The sequence below is a fragment of the Orcinus orca genome, chromosome 19, assembly GCF_937001465.1.
Source record: "Orcinus orca chromosome 19, mOrcOrc1.1, whole genome shotgun sequence".
NCBI lineage: Eukaryota > Metazoa > Chordata > Mammalia > Artiodactyla > Delphinidae > Orcinus > Orcinus orca.
Window position 1 is genome coordinate 41,831,956 of NC_064577.1, and position 6,000 is coordinate 41,837,955.

Genomic DNA, 6,000 nt, shown 5'->3' on the forward strand with positions numbered 1-6,000 from the left:
GCGAACTTGGAACAAGAGGGCAGGGCTGGGGGGCTAAAGGCCCCCAACCCAGAAGGCAGTACCTTGATTCATGCAGCAGTGCTTTCTGGCTGCGTGCTCTATTCATGGGATCCAGGAAAATGGATGAATATAACAGCGTTATAATGGAGGTTTGTAAGTGTCATACAGAGCTGGCAGGAAGGGTACAGAGAAGATGAGCTTTCCCCAGTTGGGGAGAAGGAGGGCAACGTCACCAAGGCAGTAACATTTGAGTCGGGTCTTCAAGGATAAATAGGAGTCTAACAGTAAAGACGGGGGGGGGGGGAACCCAACTTTTGCTAGGGGGCTCCTATAGGCTAAGTGCAATGTGAAGCGCATTATATATGTTTAATCCCATTTTACAGATTAGAAAACTGAGGCTCAGAAGGTTAACTTTCCCACATTCACCCAGCTAGTAAATGGCAGAGAAAAAGAATTCCAAACTTGTGCCCATTCCACTGGCTCAGCACTCAGACAAGCAGATGGATGAATTTGTGCCTGAAGCCCATAGGTATGAAAAGATTCCCTGTTCAGAGTGGCTGAAGCCTATGGTGCCCCAGGGAGTAGGTAAGAGAGGAAGCAAAGGAAAGAGGTAGGAGCTGGATCATTAAGAGCCTTGGGTGCTAAGCTGAGAATGGCCAAGGGATGAATACTTGGTGAATGAATGAATGAATGAGGTTGGACTCAGGACCACTGTGTACAGTTGTGCAAGTTCTATGATGCACAATTGTTCACGGCAACATGCTTGGACTTTATCCGGTAGGTAATGGGGAGACAACAGAGGCTTTTCAGACAGGGAGTAAGTAACCAGATGTGGGGACAGGAGAAAGGATCTGAGGCCTGGGCTGGGAAGGAGTGTGATGGGAAGAGGAAGCTGTGAAGACTTGGAGTTCAGGCCAGGAAAGAGATAGGGGCTCTCATCCTGAGGCAGGCTGGGACAGAAGCCTACCTGATCTGGGCCTGGGGCCTGGGTTCTCTCCGAGCTTGAAAGGACTACGTGGGAAAGAACAGGACTAGGGCTCCCCCTTCCCCCTGTATTAGTCTGCTCAGACTCTGCCATAACAAAATATCACAGACTGGGTGGTTTAAACAGCAGACACTTATTCTCTCACAGTTCTGGAGCCTGGAGGTGTAAGATCAGGGTGCCAGCATGGTTGGGTTCTGGTGAGGATTCTCTTCTTGGCTTGCAGACGGCCACCTTCTAGCTGTGTGCACATATGGCCTTTCCTCAGGGCATTTTCCTCTTCTTCCAAGGCTACCAATCCTATCAAATTAGGACCCCACCCTTATGGCCTCAGTTAACCTCCTAAGTTATCTCCTAAGAGTCCTATCTCCAAATACAGTCACGTTAGGGTCAACCTGTGAATTTATGGGGACACAGTTCAATCCATAGCGCCCCTCCATACAGAGCCCTGCCCCAGCCATGTTCCCCACCCCCATAATCCCCCGAGTCCCGGCCAGGCTGGGGCTCTCAGCCCCAGCAAAGCAGACCCTCTTCTTCTTGAGTCTGTGCCCTTGGAGCCAGCCAGGGACTCGTTTTGTAACTCTCTGCTTCCTGGAAGGTGTCCCAGCCTTCACCCCTTCCCAGTCAAATCTTGCCGGGGGGCTTCCCTGGTGGCGCAGTGGTTGAGAGTCCGCCTGCTGAGGCAGGGGACACGGGTTCGTGCCCCGGTCCGGGAAGATCCCACATGCCGCGGAGCGGCTGGTCCCGTGAGCCATGGCCGCTGGGCCTGCGCGTCCGGAGCCTGTGCTCCGCAACGGGAGAGGCCGCGGCAGTGAGAGGCCCGCGTACCGCAAAAAAAAAAAAAAATCTTGCCGAGGAGCAAGTGGAGCTTGGCTTGGAGGAGGCCTAGGGGGCAGGAAGACAAGCCAGGAAGAGGGAACCAGAAAGAGAGAATAAGGAGGGGGAGGAAAGGGACGATGAGTCTCGCTCACTCATTCACCTGCGTCACCAAATACCACGCTGAGCGCCCACGTGAGCAATGCAGAATTAGGTGACCCCCGGGTGGCTAGGAGGTCGGGAGAGGCCTGCACATGACCCAGGAGAGAGCTTCTCTCCTCCACAGCATTCGGGTTGGACACCCCGTGAATACCGAGATGGGATGTATCCTTTCCTTAGTTCACCCCACTCCCCTGCGAACGCACACACGCAACTTCTCTCTTCTGCATCAAGAATTAGAAGCCTGGTGGTCAGACAGATCTGGGTGGCAGGTCCCCTCTGCCATTGATTAGTTGCATGATTTAGGGCAAGCCACTTCCCTGGGCATTAAGCCTCAGTTTCCTCGACTGTAATATCCGCCTCAAAAAATTAGAGACACACTGGGCGTGAACACACTTTGTAGCCTGTGGAGTACCAGTGTTCATTCTGAGAAGGCTAGCACTCCTGTCGACCTCTCTTGGGCACCTAATATAATGCCACGTACCAGGCTGCTGGAACAGGAGCTCGACGAAGAAGAAGACTCGCATGTTCACTGCTGGATCCCCAGCACCTAAAACAGTGCCTGGCGCACACCAGGCCTACAGTATTTGTTAGAAGCTTTGCCGTGTATTATCTCATTTAATCTTGATAGCAACACTATGTAGGTATCATTATTTACCCTCATTTGATGGATACGGAACTGTGGATTGGGAGATTAAGTCCATTTCCCAGGGTCCAACCATAATAATGGTAAAGTGTGATTTGAACCCAAGCGATTTGGACCCAAACCCATAGTGATTATGATAATGATGACATTTGGAACTTATTGAACCAGAGGTCATCAAGTCCAATCCCCTGTCTCCATCTACACCAGGATAGAGTTGTCTGCCCCTCCTTCTGGTGTCTCTGACAAGCCCCTCTTCTCCCACCAGCGATTAGGTCCCCATCCCACTCCAGCCGCTACACCAGGCTGCTCAGACTGTTACAAAAGTCCCCTGTCCCTCTGTCTGCCTGAAAGGTGGCATATTTCCCTGTAATCTTCCACCCAGAATCTTCCATCAGGACCTCCTTCCTTCCTCCCAAATATTATAGCCCTTCCTAGCTTCCCCTTTCTGGAGCCGGAAGAGTCTCCCCTGCCCCCACTGGGAGATGGTGCCAAAAGACCACTGCCCTGAGTTCTCATCTGTATGCCACCAGCTCATTTATGCCTTCAGGCAAGCAAATCACAGACCCCATCTAGGCCTTTGTTTCCCATCTGTGTAATGGGTGAACTGGAGAAGAACTTGAAAGCTGCTCCCAGCCCCGGTCTTCTCAGGAAGGACGTTTCTCAGCCATTAGGCTGGAGCCATCCCTCTCCCTGGCAACCCCCCCCACCCACCCGCGCGCCGCCCTACACCCCCCTCTCCAGCCCAGGAGATGCCGCCCAGCTCTATCCCGAGGCTTCCTGTGTGGTCTTCCCCACCGCCCACCTCCCACCCTAGAACTTTGGGATCTGTCTCCTGGCAACCTCTGCTCTCCCCCACTCTGGGCCTGCCCTCTACTTTAGATTGTGCTGACCCTCTCCTCCCCTGCCAGGGCCCAGAGTCCCCTACAAGGCCACCATCTGCAGAGGACCCAACTGGAGGCTGGCCCTTCCCTAGCCTGCAAGGCCGGCTCCCCTCATTCCAGCCCCAAGAAATTCCCCAAGCAGGAGTTTACAAGGTCTCTTTGCATTTTAAAGGCAACCTCCTGTGGTCCACCCCACCCCCCAAAAAGAAAACTTTTCAAAACTTTTCAGGTCCATTTACATTTTAATATAAACCCATCTGGGCCTGTTGCCTGGGATTTAGGACTCACCAGCCCCTAAATCCAAAATCTCTTTGGGGGAAGGTTTTTATTTTTACCACTGCCCCTCCCTTGCATGGGGCTGGGCCCACCCAGGGCTTTTGGAAGTTGGGGTGGTCACAGACCCTGGGAGCATGGTCCCTCACAAGGCCTGCGATCAGGCCAGGGTCACTGGGCAGTCACATGTCACTTTGAATGAGAAGCCTTGACCTGAAGCTGAGAAATGAAGTTGGGAAACAGCTCAGCCGAAGGCAACTGGACTTTCGTTTCTTATGATGTTTTTTTTCTTATGTTTTCTGGGGGAAAAAAGCCCTCTATTGTCTGACTAACCTTCCATGATGCTGGAAAATTGAATTTGTTTCCTGAGCAGTCTGGTCCAATTTCCCCTGGGTGGGGACGAGCCTGGCCTCCCCTTCCTGCTGCTTCAATTTCGAAACTTCTGGCTCTACTCAGAGACCAGGACCCAGAAGGGAGGCAGGGACCCTGATCCCTGGACCTGCCAGGCCGTAGCACCCAGGATCCTCCCCGCGGTCCTTGCTCGGGAAGCTGTTTCTGGATCCTTAAGTTTCCTTGTCCTCTCTATCTTAGCAACCCGGGTTTGCTGGGCTGCCATCTTAGCCTGTCCCCCACCCACCGTAGCTCTGTGCCCCCCAGCTCCCTACCTCTGTCTCTAGGCTCTCGGGGCAAGCCGATGGAGGTACAGCTGTAAAGCATTTGTGCTGGCCGCCAGGCTGGCGGGAGGGCCATCTGCAGCCGGGTAGCTGCCAGGCGTGCGATGACGGGAACCCTGGGCCCCGGCCCAGCCCCAGCCCTTCCACCCCAACCCCCAGGGCAGGAACTTGGCAGTCCACCAAGGCCAAGGAGTCCAAGGGTGAGAGGAATGGCCTCGGGGCACTCCTGGAGTCGGGGGACAGGCATAGTTAGCCCCTATTTGGCAACCTGCAGCTGAGCTGAGCTTCAGAAACGGGGCTCAGGCTCCCAGAGGAGGCGTCATAAATTCTAAGACTGCCCCCCTAAGCCTCAGTGAGAGACTTGTCCCCAGCTGGCCACCGTCCCACCATAATCCTCTGTGGGTAACAGAAAAGTTCCCAGGCCGCTAGCCTGGAGAGGAGAGAGAAGGAAAGTACTCTCTCTCCCAGCCCTGATGAAAAGGACCCTCCTCACCTCCACTTCCCCTTAGCCCACGCCCCCTCTCCCCTCCCAGGGAAGGGCATTGAGTCAGTGGACTGCAGAGACAGGCCTCCAGCCATAGCGGACCCATCTGGTTCCAATCAGGGGAGCTGGTTCCCAGATTGTGGAGGGCACACGGGGGAGGGAGACCACAACCTCACAACCTCACTACCTCACTGTGCACCCCTCCCCACAGCGTGGCCCCCTTTCACCTCCCAGAGGGGCCTCACACACAGCCACTGGAAGACTAGGTGAGGCAGGGAAACTTTAGGGGGCCTGGGCCTGCCTTTTCCTACCAGTGGTCTAACCATACACCCCAGACCTCTGCCCTTAGTTAGACAACTAGACCACAGAGGAGAGAAGGGAAACTGCAGGAAAGAAGGGGCCTGGAGGGAGGAGAAAGGGCTGCAAACACAGAGCAAGGGAGCCCCAGAAACCACCAGGTCCCAGCTGGATTTTATTACAGATGGGGACCACAGGTCCTGAGAAGGAAGTCCAGTAGAACCACTTACTGGACTTGGCCCCAAGCCCTATTCAGGCATTCTGCCCACTAGCCCTCACAGGAACTCTATAGATAGGAATCACCACCCCCATTTGACAGATAGGAAAACTGAGGCTCGCAGGATTGAAAGGTCATACCTGCCCAACCTCACCCAAGTAGTTAAGTGACCAGGTCTGTCTGAGCCAAAGTCTGGGCACTAGGCTGCCCTCCACAAAGTCAAGGTTGCCTCAGCAGCCCAAGCCCCAGGAACCCATTTTGCTTTCCCTGCTGCCTCCAGACTTGGATGAGGGCCTGCTCTGGTTTCCCTCACCCACCCAGCCCCAACCTCTGTCTCCAGGCTCAGGGTGAAAGGATAAAACAGCCTCCCCGGTCACGCCTTGGCGCCAGGGTCCTCTCCTGGCTCTGGGTGACACTGGCCCCTGGGCCTCAACTTACCCATGGATAAAATAGACCGAGTTGTCTGAAACTGGGTTGAACAATGATTCTGTGATTCTCCAACCCTCCATTCCTGTCATCCTGAACAAACCTAGAGGCTTCCCCTTGGCTTGGGTGGTCTTTAGAAGGTTCT